Source organism: Pelodiscus sinensis, chromosome 1 (genome assembly GCF_049634645.1).
Source record: "Pelodiscus sinensis isolate JC-2024 chromosome 1, ASM4963464v1, whole genome shotgun sequence".
Lineage (NCBI taxonomy): Eukaryota > Metazoa > Chordata > Testudines > Trionychidae > Pelodiscus > Pelodiscus sinensis.
This window is the reverse complement of record NC_134711.1, coordinates 12,328,013-12,344,308: the sequence shown is the minus strand read 5'-3', so window position 1 is coordinate 12,344,308 and position 16,296 is coordinate 12,328,013. Positions and strand designations below refer to the sequence as shown.

Below are 16,296 nucleotides of genomic sequence, written 5' to 3'. Positions count from 1 at the left end.
GTAAACACATTTAGGGCCCAGGTTTTCCTTCAGTAATACTGGTGAATTTAGTAGGAGCTGTACCCACATTTAGGGTTGCCAGATAGTTTCAGAAAAAATACTGAACAAAACCCCCCCCGAGAATTAAGCAAAAAAAAACCAAACAAACCCCAAAACCAAAAACAAACAGCATGGCCCCTTTAAGAAATGTGTGGTGAGTCTTTTTGGCCCTAACAGGCTGCCAGCGGCCACCCACCCTCTTGCCTTCCTGCACGGGGCCAGACAGCTCCCCTGTGGAACCCAGTAAGCACTAGGGTTGTCAGGCTGCCTCCATATTGAGCTGGATAGCCTGGGATTTTCACCTCCTGGCTGGGAACAAATCAGAAAGTACTGGACATTTAAGGTGTCTGGTATTTTCTGAAGTTTTTTACAGGACAGGAGGTGAAAATACCAAACTGTCTGGTTCAATACTGGACACCTGGTAACCCTACCCACATTCTGGAGATCAGAACTGAGCCTTTATTGGGAAAAGTAGCGCACATCTCAGCATTCCCCACAAAAATAAATTTAGAAGTGCCAGCACCAATGCTGTGGAGCTTAGCAACTCCTTGGCCATAGCTTAAGAGAGCTGTCTGAATGTTAGTCAAAATACTCCTTTGAACCACTCAATAATTCCAAAATTAGATTTGAACAGTAAACAACATCAAAATGTCAAAAAGACAGAACAACCTAGTGAAGCAGAGAGGTAAATCCTTTTGATTCCCCGAGGGGGACACACATTTTCCAAGAAGATTTTCTAAAGATTCCTACTCTGAGTTTCACATTATCCTAGATATGACTTTGAAATTGGACCAGCAAATTATAGATTTTTTTTTTGTATCTCCCCGTGAGTCCCATTACACTGCCTGCACAATATAGGCCATCAGATGCCCATCGTTACTTTTCCAGCAGTGTGCATTCGGCTCCTAGTACTTCAGTGAAGAAAATACCTTTTTAAGAGTGCTGTAAACATGGCAGCTTATAAAGATCTGAACCTAGCATGCTGAAAGCTGAGCATTTTAATCTGCATAACTTGTTTTAGCATTTTTCCTTTGGGGGAATATGAAGTCAATGGAAGTGCTTTTCAATACATGTTACAATGAGGAGATAGCCAGACTCATAACAAAAATCAGAACCCTGATTGGAATAATCTGGACATGGCCTTTAAAATGGCTGCTCTATCTGTCAGACATGAGAAAAGAAACTGTTTTGGACTTCTTTGTGCCCAAAGGCTTTTGTTTTCCTGGAACAAAGAACCGGAGTTGTTCTGAGTTTCTTGTTCCTCTACTACCTAGCATGGACTAGTTTTGTTTGTACTTCATTTGTAATTCATCAGCAGAAGACCAGTCAGACTTCTTACAGATACAAAAACTGGTGAATATGAATCTTCTGAGAACCAACACTTTTGTCTGGCTTCTGGCACTGCTTTTGAAATTGAGTCGTTCTGCTTCTATTATTTGGGTCACTCAGATAAACCCAAGCTATGCTGAACTTTATTTTTCTCATTTCCCTTTGTTCCCTTGACTTCCTGTGACCCATTCTCTGGAGTTTCCCAAACAACTGTGTTCCATTCTTGCTCATCTGTTGCTGTTCATTGGTAACACTGTCAAGATGGTTAAGATGACAGAGGTTGTGTCTTTTTTCAGATTTCTCCAAACAGCATCCAAAGCAAAACTCGCCATTGAATGTGTTTATCCACAGCCTTGAATGATAAAAGTTTATTTAGGGACATGGTTACATATTATGCATGTTCTAAGTCTCTCCTGTTCTGGAAACTTTTTTTTCAAGGGGTTTTTAAAGACTTGCAGAAGTGTGTTGGTGAGTGATATATTGGTGCTAACCTCTGAAAATAATGTTACACTTCAAGAATTCTTCCTAGGATATGTATGCATGTTTCCCTCCATTCCACTCACCCTCTTTGTCTTATTGTTTTGTCTCCCACTCCACCACTTTACCTTTGACTGGGATGTAGGTCTACTTGCTTGCTTTGTCCAAGAACTCTTGTAGAACAGTGACTTGAATAATGCTGCATAGTGAGACAGTGCATTAGAGGTGAGATTGGAGTTATGGAAACAGCTGTGGATATTATCTGGGTCTCTTCCTCCACATTTAGCAATGCATGTGCAATTCAGAAGGGGAATCTACTAGATAAAAGCTATGTCTGCCTTCTTGATGGATGTTAAGATATTCAGTATAGTCTGAATTTGCAATGCCATTTACAAAGGTATGTGTTCAAGATAATTATCAACTAGTGTCTAACCCACTTTGCTTCATATGCTCTCAACACAAAAAGAACTCCAAGTTCAATGAGAGAAAATCTAGGTCAAGCCTTCTCCCCAAACTTGTCTTTCTGGAGGTTCCTCACAAGGGCTGTTCAGCCTGCTATTGTAAAAGCCACATCTACCTTGGCTAGCAGATAATGAGCCACCTGCAATGTCTGCATCAGAAAACCATACTTAAATCTTTTCCGTCATCACCACCAGGAGGGGCTTTTAGACAAAAGCCCTGTTGTACAAATCTTGCACCTATGGGCCCAGCACAAACATCAGGGGAAGTGGGCACAGTTTAGAGTATGCCTGAGTATCTACAATAATTTGAGATTTGATCATAAGTTGTAAAGAAGATGGCCTTAATTTTCAAAAGTGACTTGCAATTCTTGGTTATCTTGTTTGGGAGTCCAACATCAGAGACCTTCCAGGGCACTGTTTTTTCATAACATGCTGAGTGTACCTACCCTTTGAAGTTAGGTACATTGAGGTGCACCATCATTCACTTAAAAAAAAACCCCAAACAAACCCTGTGCAGTTGATCCATTTTGGAACACATGGGAGTGTAAGGGCTTATCTACATTTACAAAACTGCAGTGGTGCTTTTTAGCACTTCAGTAAAGACGCTACCTATGCCACAAGGAGGGGTTTTCTCATTGACATAAGTACTCCACCTCCTCAAGAGTCAGTCGCTAGGATGATAGGAGAATTCTCCCATTGACCTAACACCGCACACCGGAGGTTGGCTGGTTTAAGTGTGTCACTCAGAGGTATGGATTTTTCACATCCCTGAGTTATATAGTTACATTAACCTAATATCCTAGTTTAGATCAGGTCTGTGTCAGCAGTGTTTGGCCTAATGTGTGCATAATAAAGATTTTTTTACATCCAACTAAGCGGCATGGATTTTTAAAAAACCTAGCATCTTGAAGCTTCTTTGAAAGTCACCAATTAACTCTTTTGTAAAGAAACTAATTGTTACAGAAGATTAAGCTGACACTAAGTAGGCAAGCAATCCAGCTGCTAAGATTTAGTGCTTTCGTTCAAGTTCAGGCTTCTTGTCCTACCCTTCTCAATTCTGCCCCTTTCTGTCATTGTCTGCCTTTCTTGTTCCATCAGTTCTGCTACCAGACCTGACCTGCCTACCTGTCTGTCATGCCGACAAATGTCTTCTCTTTAGCTCCTGTGTCATCATCTTTTCCATGATGCCTGCATTGATCCATAGTACTGCCTTCAAGCTCCTCCTCAAGACCCACTGCCACCACTTTGCCTATAAGAAATCAGCTGGGCTGTGGAGTAAAACTCTGTAGGAGATTATATAAAAAAGTGTGGTTGCTTGAAAATACATATAGTTAATAGTCTCCATTTCCCCCACCCCTTCATGTCTCCCCAACTGCTTGTCCATCTGATGCTCTGGACCTTGTGCAGCCGCTTAACTTTGTACACCGAGAGTCCCACTGATTGACCTCCATATGTTTTTGCATAATCAAGGCCTTGGGTCGTAAACTTTTTGGGTCAGGGATCACATCTACCTTTTTGTGTTTATATAGTAGCTGCTACAATGGTGGGGGGCAACTATGACTGAGATAAATCAGGCACATTGCCACTATGGAAATATTTAATAAGTAGCTGCAAGCTCAGCAGGAAACAAATAGCCTGTAGAATTAACAAGCTTTTACTGCTAGAGTAAGTAATTAATTTGCAATTAAGGGAGTTCGTCCACTCTAAACCACTGTTGCTGTAAAGCATGATATTGCTACATAGCACACTATTGCAAAAGGCGTTAATAAGCAACATCATCAGGTGCTCCTTCTCTGCAGCCAGACTACTAAGCTACTAACTCAAGTTTCACTTCCAGCTATTGTTTTATCAGTGTTTTCAACTCCTGATGGGCAACCCTATCTTCATAAACAATCAAATGAGTCCCTTGTTCCCTGTAAGCATTCATGGCTGTTCTGACAGTAAAATTTTGTGTTTTATTGAAAGGCACAAAATGGTATTCAATTTTAATGACTTTGTTCCTCCACCGCCCCTCCTGGACAGCCTAAGTCTTGCCAAGGCATTAATGGCAAAGGTGAGACTGCTGTTGAATGCTGCATAATTCCCCCATCATTTTAACTTTCATGGGCTCTCAAATTGCTTTGAAACTTGTGCCATTCTGTTCTGTTCTCCTGTGCTCCCAGTGGAACACAATTCTGTCAGAAGGAATTGGAGAGAGGAAAAGAATTTAGATTATTTAATAACTTTATAAAAGAGCATGTGTCAAATAAATCTTAGAATTATGAAAATGCATTGGAAGGGACCTCAGTAAGTCATCTAGTGCAGCCCTGGTGCACTGAGGCAGGACTAAGTAGTATCTATACCATCCCTGACAGGTGTTTGTCCAACCTGTTGTTAAAAACCTCCCATGACAGAGATTCCACAACCACCCCTAGGTAATTTGTTCCAGTGCTTAACTACCCTGACAGGAAGCTTTTCTTAATATCTAAGCTAAATCTCCCTTGCTGCAATTTAAGTCTATTACTACTTGGTCTGTCCTCAGTGAATAAGGAAAACAATTTATCCTCCTCCTCTGCCTTAGAACATATTTTTTCACATGTGAACACTGTTGTCATGTCCTCCTGCAGTCTTCTGCTCCCCACACTAAACAGACCTGGTCTTTTGTTAGTCTTTCAAGTGCTACCAGACTATTTGTAGTTTAAGTTTTTCCTATTACAAACTAACTCAGCTACCCCTCTGCAGATCTTTTTAAAGCTTTCTTCATATGTCATGGCTTTTTAGAGCTTTAATTTTTGGTGCTTTCTTCTGGACTTTCTCCACATCTTCCCTGAAGTACGGTGTCCAACACCAGACACAATACTCCAGTTGAATCCTTATCAATTGTGAATAGGTTGGAACAGAGACTTCTCGTGTCTTGCTTACCACACTCCTTCTAATGCATCACTGAATATTTGTTTTTGTGCAACAGAACCATATTGTTAACTCATATTTAGTTTTTGATCCATTTTAATCTCCATGTCCTTTTTCTGTACTACTCCTTTCTAGGCAGTCATTTCTAGTTTTGTATTTGTGCAATTTGTCATTACTTAAGTGCAGTGCTTGGCATTTGTCCTTAGTGCATTCCATTCCATTTACTTCAGATAATTTTTCCAGTTGGTCAAGATTGTTTTGAATTCTAATTCTAGTCCCCCATTGTCACCAAGTCCTGTGCTTTGGATGGTTATTAGTTTAATACAAGTCTCATCCACCTCTCCTTCCTGGATAGATGGTCGATTAAAAACCCTCAGCACATCATCACCCTTGTCTTTTACCCCTTTTATCCTTACCCAAAAACTCCTATTCCTATCTCTAGCTCAACGCAAGTGTACACATCTGATATATCAGGCAACACCCCCTCCTTTCATCCTACCTGTCCTTCCTGAACAAGTTGCACTCCTCTGTGCCGATATTGCAGTCATGTGAATTATCCCATCAAGCCTTTGGGTGCCTCTTACATTGGGTACTTGCAGTATGTTGTGCACCCATTTAACTTCCTTGAAACTATATGTGAAGTACTTTGAAATGCTTCCAAAAGTTATGACTTTGGCACAAAAAACGGTACAGCCTGGGGAGGGCATACGCAGATCACTTTTAATGTAGGATTCTTATCCTTAGTACTTTCAGCCATATGATATTTTCCCTTCTCACCCCAGTGTTTTCTTATAGGAGCCTTCATCCTCCAAAATCACAGTTGTGCAGCCCTGGTAATCATTTCAATATGACCTCTCCCTTTAGAGGTGAATCATCATCTGGTATATTTCATCTCTCTAAATAGAGGCTCTGAAGGATCTCCTACAAGAGGAGGCCAAAACTTCCAAAATATATAATTAGCTTCTGGTTGGAGTAACAAATGAAAAAGTCTAACTGCCAATGCAATACTGGGTTAGTGGCCAGATGCACAGAAAGACATACGTGCCGTATGCAGTTTGAACTACCCAATATTTAAAAAAAAAAGTTCCAGATTATGAGAGCGAAAGCCTGTTTTGGTTTGATTCATTAGGTTTTGATTTTGTGTGGATAGTGCCAGTAGGATCGTCTCTGATACCTTGGTCGCCTAGCACATAGGGGCTCAGGTGGAGGGGACAATGGAGCAAGGAGATGAGCTCCTCAAGACCCTCTACCCACTGCTACCTGTGAGCCTGACTCAAGGGCCATTTTAGTCTGTCTTTCCACTGGTTTCAGTGAGCAGTGTTTGAAACCCTTGCATACGGAATCTGGAATCCTCCACAGCCTGTATTTGCTGTCCCTGAAATTCCTCTCTTACTGTACTGCTAAAAATATGTGCAATCAATTGTCTTGGGTTTATAATTGCTTCTATCCATAGAGATAATGCTTTGTACTTACAGAGCACTTAACCATTGTTACTGCGCATGACACCCCCATCTGGTATTTGTGGTGTTATTCCTACGTTAGTGCACCAATGACGAAAGGAGGTTAAAAATGTCTGATTTTTTTTCCCCAGAGGGCTGAGCACGCACAACTTCTGCTGACTTGAGCAGAACATGTTGGGGGCTCAGCATTTCTGTAGATCAGGGTCTAACTGACTGGTGAAAGGCAGAGAAGAGGATCTTGGGTTGAAGATTCAGACATTGCTGTGATTCTAAGAACCCCTCAACGCCAACTGGTAAAGGGTTCACTGTGTTGTAATAGTGACTCCTGACAGGCCTTGCACACCCACCGCATTGCTTTCTTAGTGTTTATCCACAGCAGGGCAAGGGAGGTATCTCATAAAAGCCGATGCCATACCAATTCCCATGCATGTTACACGATGTCTGTACAGAGGATATTTAAGGAGTAGTGTATAGATACAGACATTGTTTTAAAATCTCTTTCCAACGCAAAGCTGGCAAACAAGTTTTTGGTTCAGAGAGAGAGACTCTTACTTCCCCTATCTGTTGGCCATGCCATTAAGAACGGTAGGCCGACAGACTGGAAGGTCCATTCACATACAGGTCAGCAGGGGGATGGGACGGCAACAGGAGACAAAACATGAGAATAAGCCCTGGGTGGGGAGGGTTGTTCTCACCACTGGAGACACAACAGTGCACTTAGAGGGTCTAAAAAGGCAGCAAAAGGACACCACTGAGGAAGCAACAAGGACAAGGCTTTTGTCATTCAAGAAATGGGGATTCTGCCATGTTGGATGGAAATCTTTAAGTGAGGGAAGCTGCTTTGGACAAAGGTTTTTTAGCCTCTATAAGTTTAGAGGCAAAGAAGCTTTAGACTCTCTCCCTATCTACATATTTTTTTTCTGGTTACATAATGATCCTTATTCACTGTCTCTTAAATTTTATTCTTTGTTTTTCTTGTAAACTAGCCAATTAGTCCGTCATAAGAAGGGATTTTTAGGTCTCTCCTCCACGTTGGTCTTCTCTTCTGAGCCTCCGGTCTCTCGCTTTCTCTCTTTCCCCTCCTCCTCCTCCTGCCTCCCCCCCCTCTGCTCTCCTCCTCCTGCCTCTCTCTCTGTCTTTCTCGTTCTCTTCTCCTCCCCTTCCTGCCTCTCACTCGGGGGACCGTGGAGTCCAAACGGTCGCTTGCACCACTTGCTCCCCTGCGGCAGCCCAGGTGAGCGGCGCAGAAGTCAGCCGAGCGCCACGGTGGGAAGCGAAGGACATAACTCAGGCAACAGCGCTGCTCAGAGGGAACAGCCAGGGAGGCAACAGCGTTACCCAGAGGGAACAGCCAGCATTTCAGCGTTAGTCACAGACACTGGGCTACTATATATATGATGCATCTCAGTGATGTGATGCTTTCCTGAAGTCCTTCCTCTGCTGAGCCAAACAAATGACAGAGTGCACTTTTCCTTTGGGGACAGTGTATCGGCCTATTTCTCTGAGTGTTGTCTGGTGAAGGGCTGGACAGAGCTAGACAAGTGCTCTTAGGTTGTGGGGGTTGGTGTATACCTATCACTAGCCTGCATAAAGAGGGTGAGCTCAGCACAGACCTGGACTGTACATGGTTGTGTGGCCAGAGGCTGTTTGGTTTCAAAGAGATGAGCTACAGCAGGCATAGCCTGGCCTGCTTGGTGGTGAGGAGCATTCTTGTGCCTCGTATCTGGTGCTCAGACCAACAGGCACACCCAATTTTATTTTAGACTACAGTTTTATTTAGACCACTGTTTTATTTTAGACTATATTTAACAGAGTCTCCTAATTTTGCATGTTCTAAACTATATTCCAATTGCAGAGCAGTTTGTAATGAAAATTGGTTGGTACTTGGTTGTAACTTACAATATAACTTAAAACTTTATAAGTAACTTCATAAATTAATGATAGTAAGTTAAAGTGACAAACCAGTAGTGGAATTTTCCCCTTCGTTAGGAAAGTGATAGGGCGAAGCTTAAAAGGGCCCTGAAGAAATTTAACCTGATTCCCCCAAAACACTATTTTAACATTTAATTCTAAAAAATCCTCACTGCAGTGCTGCTTTATGTCTAGCAGAATTTATCTCAAAATATTTCTCATTCCAATGCTTTTGATCAACCACTTTTTATCGTCAGTCGGCTTGCATTACCGGCTTGAGAGAGAGTCTTTTGTAGCTACTGGCTACTGTTTCTCTCTGAACTCAGACTGGTATGTTAATATTAAACGTACAGTACATAGTATTGTAGGATCAGTTTGCAAAGGCTTCTTGTGTTTGCCTTTTGACTAATCAATGCTAACGTTTGTATCAGTGCCAAGGATGAAAGAATCAGTCTAAACTGGGGAGCAGAACACAGATATGTTAAAGTAGGAAAGAACAAACTTGCATGTGAACCTCCCACTGTCTTAGATCAGCCATGGGCAACCCAGGCTAGTAAGTAGGCTGCTCGAGTGGCCCATTTCAGTGGGCCACAAGATTGTTGTAACCAAGATGATTTCCTGGGATAGGGTATTTGTGTACCTTGTGTACCTAACTGCACTTGTGTACCTAGAATTTGTTGGGTGTGCTAATTATACCTTAGCAGCGCTTTGACTGGAGGCAGGAGCAGTGCATGGCTCTCTCAGTCTGTCAGGCCTGGGCAAAATACGGCCCATAGGCCACATCCGGCCAGTCAAGCCACCGGATCTGGCCCACAGAGGCAGTGGGGAGCCCCAAGCATTCTCCCCTGCTTCCCCTGCAGCCCCACACACTCTGAAGAAACATACTGCCAGGTTCCATTTCTGTTTCAAAACTGGAGGATAGGGGAAGCTTCAGGAGCTGCCCCTCCCTCAGCACAATTCCATTGGCCGGGAACTGCTTGTTTGAATAACAGGCAGCCAAGAAGAACCACACCCCTTCTCCTCGGCTTAGTTATTCACTGAAGCATGGGGCCAGGCAGGCTGGCTGGCTGGAAAATGTTTTAAGCTCTGCAGGCAGGCAGGTTTGGCTGCTGGCTGGTAAGTCTCCTGGACACAGCCTGCCTCTGGCCACCCCAGCCCCTCCCTGCCCCAACCCTCTGTCCCCCCCCTCAACCCTATGTCCCCCTCTTGCACGCATACCCCTCCTAGATCACAATCCCCTTCTCCTTAGGTCACATCCCAAAACCCTGTACTCCAGTTCCCTGACCTAGGTCACAACCACCTCCTTCACCCAAACTCCCTTCTGCACCCAACCTCTATCCAAGACCCCACATCTCCTCCATTAATATCATGGAAGAATGTAGCCCTCCACCACTTTCCAAAATCTTGGAGTGCCCCCCCCCGTCAAAAATTATTGCCCATCCCAGTCCATATTGTGAGCAGTCAGCATCCTCCTCACTTCCCATGCCTTTGCTTTACATGCGTGTCCCTTTAATAGTAAGAAAAAAACCCTACGCAGATGGAAACCAGATAGAATCTGGCAACCCTGCGCTTGGGCAACGGGAACCAAAATGTGTCTCAATCTATACAAAGACCCCGCTGGATTGCTCACCACTGTCTTGGATCCTCGCCCTGCAAACACACAGGACTTAAGTGAGGACCTCAATGGAACTATTTGCCTATGTAACAATAAGCACATACATTACAGGGCTTGAAGATTGAGACCAAGAAAAATAAAGTAAAGGTTTCCATCAGTGTTTGCCGGTTCGGGGCTGTAGTTAATGAATTCCTGGGAGATGGGAAATCATACCCCTTTGTAAAGCATCTCATGAGGCACTGGCAATATATAAATAATAGGTATTTTTCTGGCCTCCAATTTTTAAAATTGTGTGTTTCTTTAGGCTTCTATTTCACCCAGTTTATTCTGTTAGTTTTAAAAAGATGAAGCTTTTGTGTCCATTTAAAAATGCCGGATCCGAACGCTGGTTGATGCTGAGCATCCTTTATATATTGCCAAATATTTTGGTCTGTTCTAGTTGTCAGACAAACATCTCTCTCCGTGTGCTCATTGTTAATCCTTCCTGGAAAGCGTTTTCTATTTTTTTTTTTTTGCAGTGGCTTTTCTTTCTTTTAAAGATATTGTTTAAAAGATGTTGTTTGAAATGAAATTGCATTGTAAATGCTACAGGATGCTCAAAAACCTCATAGCCTTGACATCTGAAGTCTTCCAGAACAAGTTAAGTGGTCTCTGTATTTGAAGTAGCAATACAATGCTAAGAGGCAGCAGAAGGGAAATGAATCACATTAATTCTAACAGACTTCAAGAAACTTATTGCCGCACTGCAAGTTCTTTACAGCGTTAGTTCAGAGGTCCTTGGTATAAAGAAATGTTGAAATCAAGGACAAAGATGCAGACAAAGACTGCTGGAATAAGGAGGGTTTATGGCCAGAACTTATATGAAAGCTTCATTTCTACATTCTGACTTTTCAGAATTTAAAAAACCTTCAATAGCTCTGAGCACAAAGGCTGAACAAGCAGCACTGTCTTTGGCCTCTGAGACTCAATGGATTCTTCATTGATAATTACATACAGCGATGGACCATTGTGATACATGCTGCAGTCTTCTCCCCAAGTTTAAATTTTATTTAAACTGGATTTTGGCAGGCTGCCAAACCCATAAGTTACCAGCCTAAATTCAGAACCTAAGTTAGTTAAAAAAAAAAAAAACTAACCAAGGAGAAAGATTTAGAGTAAAGAATTTTTTAAGGCACCGTTCAGAATTCCAGCCTGGGGGTAAAGAAGAGAAGGTGAAGGAACATCCATCAGAAGGGATTAAACTTTTATGTTTTTGCTCTAGGGATGGAGACAAACCAGTGGAATTTGGAAATCTTCCAACCACTAATCAACCCTAACATTACCAAGATACATTGGTTTCCTTGGATCCTTGCAGCTAAAATATTTATTCAGGCTAATGTATCTCCTCTCTCCACTGCTGCAGCTCACTTTTCTCTGGCCCCTTTGAAACTCATGTTGTTGTCCTCCCAGTTTATTCAAAAAAGTTGGTAATTACTTTACACTCTCATCAGTCCAACCACCTTCTTTGAAGCCTTCCCTGGGCTCCCCCCTCTTTCTAACCCATTAAGTTCAAGCATCTTGTCTTAACCTTGAAGATCGGTGTACCTCTGCTTTCCCAGTTTTATCAGCTCTTACCTTTTTTCCCCCCACACTTCACTCATTCATTCTGCTTACCTTGAAAGCTCTTCTTGTTGGCTCCTCCTTTAAGGATTCCGTGCCTATGTATGTGCATCTCTGTTATGTACAGCACCTCATGCTAACCGGTATTCTTTTATTCTCTCCTTATACTCCTCCATCTGGGTTCCCCATGTCGCTATACTGCTGTTTGCTAGCCTAGACTTAGATTCTAGGTTCTTCTGGCAGGGATTATCTGTTCTATATTTGTACAGCATGTAGCCCAGAGAGGTCCCAGTCCATGACTGGCACTTTTGTTGCTCTGATAATACAAATAATGAAAGATCATAAAATCATAGAGCTGGAAGAGACCTCAGAAGGTCATCAAGTCCAGCCCCTGCCCAAGGCAGGACCAATCCCAACTAAATCATCCCAGCCAGGGCTTTGTCAAGCCGAGACTTAAAAACCTCTAGGGATGGAGATTCCACCACCTCCCTAGGTAACCCATTCCAGTGTTTCCCCACCCTCTAGTGAAATAGTTTTTCCTAATATCCAACCTAGACGTCCCCACTTGTAACTTGAAACCATTGCTCCTTATTCTGCCATCCATCACTATTGTGAACAGCCTCTCTCCATCCTCTTTGGAGCCTCCCTTCAGGAAGTTGAAGGCTGCTATCAAAGATGAAAATACAGAAATTCCAGCTTTTCTTTAAAAGGAGAGATTCCAGATGGACAGCCCTGGAAACTTGGGCCAAGACTGTCAGAAGTGGCCAGTGATTTTCAGTGCCTCCATTTCTGGGCCTCTTAACTCATGGCATCTCAAAGGGGGTCTGATTTTCAGAAAGTGAAGAGCACCTGCCCTATGAAAATCAGAAAATGAGTTACCTCTGGCTGAGCATTCAAAATCACTGGTTACTTTGGATTGTCTTAGCTTGAAATCTTCTACCTCACCTTGCTCTGCTTGGACTATCTCTAGTGGTACCTTGCTAGGTAAGTCACTTTGCCCATTCAAGATGCTTGTTTTGCTGTAGAAACTGCCACTGAGGGTTGTGGATACCTGTCCCGTAAGAGCTGTACTGAGAATTACAATTACTGTGTGATGTGGATGGTGCCAAAAACGTGTAAGCAGTCACAAGGCCAAATAGCAGGTGCCAGAGTGAGCAGCAGAACCCAGAACCTGAATTACTAAGGAAATTCTTTCTTTCTTTAAACAGGGCTGGGATGTGTTGAGGAACTGACCTCAATCAGCAGCCTCATGTACAACTGTGGGGAATATTCATATTTTGTTAAGTTACAAAGACACCTCCATGGACAATGGCATTGGAAACACTGCACAAAGGAGGAGTCTATTTTTTTGCATTTGAAAAAAAGGGATTTAACCCTAAGCACTTGGATTTCATTTCAATGCAAAGTGCATCGTTTAACGTGGTGTTCATCCATGTCCCTAGACACTCACAGGCATTCTTTTTTTTCCGGAGCTGATATTGATTGAAGCACTTAGTTAATTTCGCATTGTAGTTATGATGCTGGTTACTTATATACAACATTGATTTTGTATTTTTATGTAGAAGGTTGTAGGTTTTCTCCTTTGGATAATTCTGAAAACAACCCACTCAGCATTTATAAACACAGGACGGCTGATATTGGCAGTGAATGATATTTTGTTCTTTTCTCTTTCTCCAACCTGCCCCACCCCCCTTCTCTCTCATATTTACAAACCAGAGTTACTTTTATTGACCATTTTAACATCCATATAGATTTCACAATATGTGTAGTGGGTGCTTCTCCCCCTCCCCCCAAACTTCCTCAATGTTATTGCCAGTGGATTACTAAGCTCTTAGTCTATAAAGCTCTTGACTTTATTACAAGTGTTTATTGTCTGGAGTTTGTTGTCGAGAGAGGAGCAATTCCTGGCAGCAGCATTTTGGACTTTACTACTTATTGCAAAACTACGAAATGTTTTTGGTGATTGCTAGTCTTGTTGGGGCACTTTCTGGTCCTTGTACAAAAATAAGCACTGTCTGTTGGAATCTAATATACCTGCTAATGGTGGATAGACAAAGCTCTTCATTTATGTGATTTGTAATGTTGTTTGCTGGGTTTCATCAGTTGTTGTCCTCGTATTTACTTAAATGGCTTTATGCCTGGGCCAAGGGATTAACAGTTTCATGGAGAGACAGGCATTGGGGCTGACGGTCAGGGAGTCAGAACCACCTCACATTCACACGTGCCGGTGCGTTCCCAGCTTAGCAGCATTTAGCTGGGAGTGGGCAAAGCATCTCGAGGTAAAGATGCAAATGGAAGCACAGAGCATTCCACTTTCTCCCCAAGCTCCCTATGAATGGAACTTGTTGAAAAAGGAAAAAAAAAATTGATTTCCATGGGCAGATGTCATGGATCTGCAGGTTTGGGGTGACGGTCCCAGCTTTGACACTGTTCTTAGGAGGAGCCCTGGTACTGTGTAAAACTACCAGGTTTTGCCACCTCCTTAAAATGGACCTCTGGGTCTACAGCATTCCTGCTTCACTCTGTGAGCTCCGTTCAGTGAATCCAACTGCGACAGGCCTCGGCTGGAGTTTGTTTTGCTCTCGGGATGAATGCAGCTGGTCAGGCCTTAGGAGTGACACTCCCACGTAGCACTGAGAGGTTATGAGTTAACTAGCACACCGCATAGGGAAGCTTAGGTTGGACATTAGGAAAAACTTCCTCACCATCTGTGGGGTTAAGCACTGGAATACGTTGCCAAAGGGAGGTTGTGGAATCTCTGTCATTGGAGATATTTAAGAGCAGGTTAGACAAATATGTGTCACGGATGGACTAGATATGATGTAGTCCTTCCATGGCAGCAGGTGACTGCACTAGATGACATTCAAGGTCCCTTCCAGTCCGATATTTCTCTGATAGGAAGTCCACAGAGTAACACAGAGAACAAAGAGAGCACTGAGCCACTCCAAGTAGTAGTAAGCCCCAGTGCGAGGTCTGTTTGACCCCCCCATCTGGCCTCTTTTGCCAGAGTCCTACTGAGCGTGCACACTGTCTACAGCTGCCCACTTTTATGCCCCACTTCACATCTCCCCAGTCCTTTGATCTCTGGCTGGAGAAAAGCTGCCCAGCCCCCCAGCTGAGAGATGGGGAATTCTGTAGCTCTCTGGGTTATTGATTGCTAGGTACGACTGGCCAGACAACTAGATGTGCCACTGTCGTCTCAGTTGCTCTACTGATGTGGGGATTAAGGCCCGACAACTAGGCAACTGTGTCTCATAGACTCATAGACTTTAAGGTCAGAAGGGACCATTATGATCATCTAGTCTGACCCCCACACAGTGCAGGCCACAGAATCTCACCTGTGTCTGTGTCTCTTTCCCTCCTTTGAGAGCAAACAGCCCTTTTCCACTCCCCCAGGAATAATGTGGCCCACAGAGGAAACTAGGGCATACAGGCTGCATAAAAACATTACTTGTTTTCCAGTTTTGTCACTGCACCTCCCAGAATACACGCTTCACTAGTTAAACGATGGGTTAGCAATCTGGTGCAAGAGTATGGACTGCAGGCCCCCAGTCTAGCCTGCACTTGCACGACCAGCAGGTGAGGACCTGTCCAGTCTTGTGAACGAACCTTCAGGGAAGTAGCTTTTCCCCATAGGATGGCACGTTGCATGGGAGAAGCACTAGATTGTGTTTTAGGAAAGTGGGGGAGGCAGTTGTGTGTCTGGCAGATCATATGCCAAAACCATGAGGCTTTGCCGCCCACTGACAAATGCATGGCTGGAAATCAGTCTGGCTCACTGTGTGTTAACGTTGCTAAGGAATGATAAGCCTGGGTTTCATGTTCAGGTCTTATGAAATACTTGGAAAGGTTGGACCTCCCTGGTTCAGCATGCTTGGAACTTGACTCCTGAATGAGGGAGTTGGCTGGTCCAGGGAAGGTCAACATCGGTTCCCCTGCCACCAGCAAGGCTCTCAGCCTTGGTAGGGCTTGCAGCCCCGCAGCTCTCCATCCATCCATCCAGGCTAGGCTCTCAGTTGCCAGCGCTCAGGGCTCTCTGGTCCAGAAATGTCCATGGTCCTGAATGTCCCAGTTTATAGAGATTCAACCTGTAGACTCTTGCGTGTATTCATCTTAATGATAAAATATCACCTTAGAACAGTGGTCCCCAACCTTTTGGGGCTTCCAGGTGCCTAGGGCGCAAGAATGGCTCGGGCCGGCCCAGGTCAGTAGGCGGGCATACATAAATGCCCCGGCGGGCACCATGGTGCCTGTGGGCACCGCGTTGGGGACCACTGCCTTAGAACATGGGGTACAAAGGTTACGTTTGCTCTGTAATTATAAAAGCGTTTTGCTCTAAATCTATAAATCCCCCTGCCCAAAGTCAGGAAAGCATTGTATTGCCAAAGGGCAATGGTTCTTCCCGTAAGTGATTCGGAGGCAATAAGCACATCAATTGGGTGAAGGCTTAAACGTTTACTAAGCAAATATTAAGGTAAAATAAAAGGCTTAATATTAGAGTAAAATACAATGAAGC

General features: G+C 43.5%; 1 long non-coding RNA gene across 1 annotated transcript in view; it reads right to left on the bottom strand.

The window, feature by feature from the left end:
• The window catches only part of LOC142820490 (uncharacterized), a 49,625-nt gene that overhangs the window by 16,075 nt on the left and 17,254 nt on the right, over positions 1 to 16,296 (bottom strand). The gene's annotated exons all lie outside the window — the stretch shown is intronic.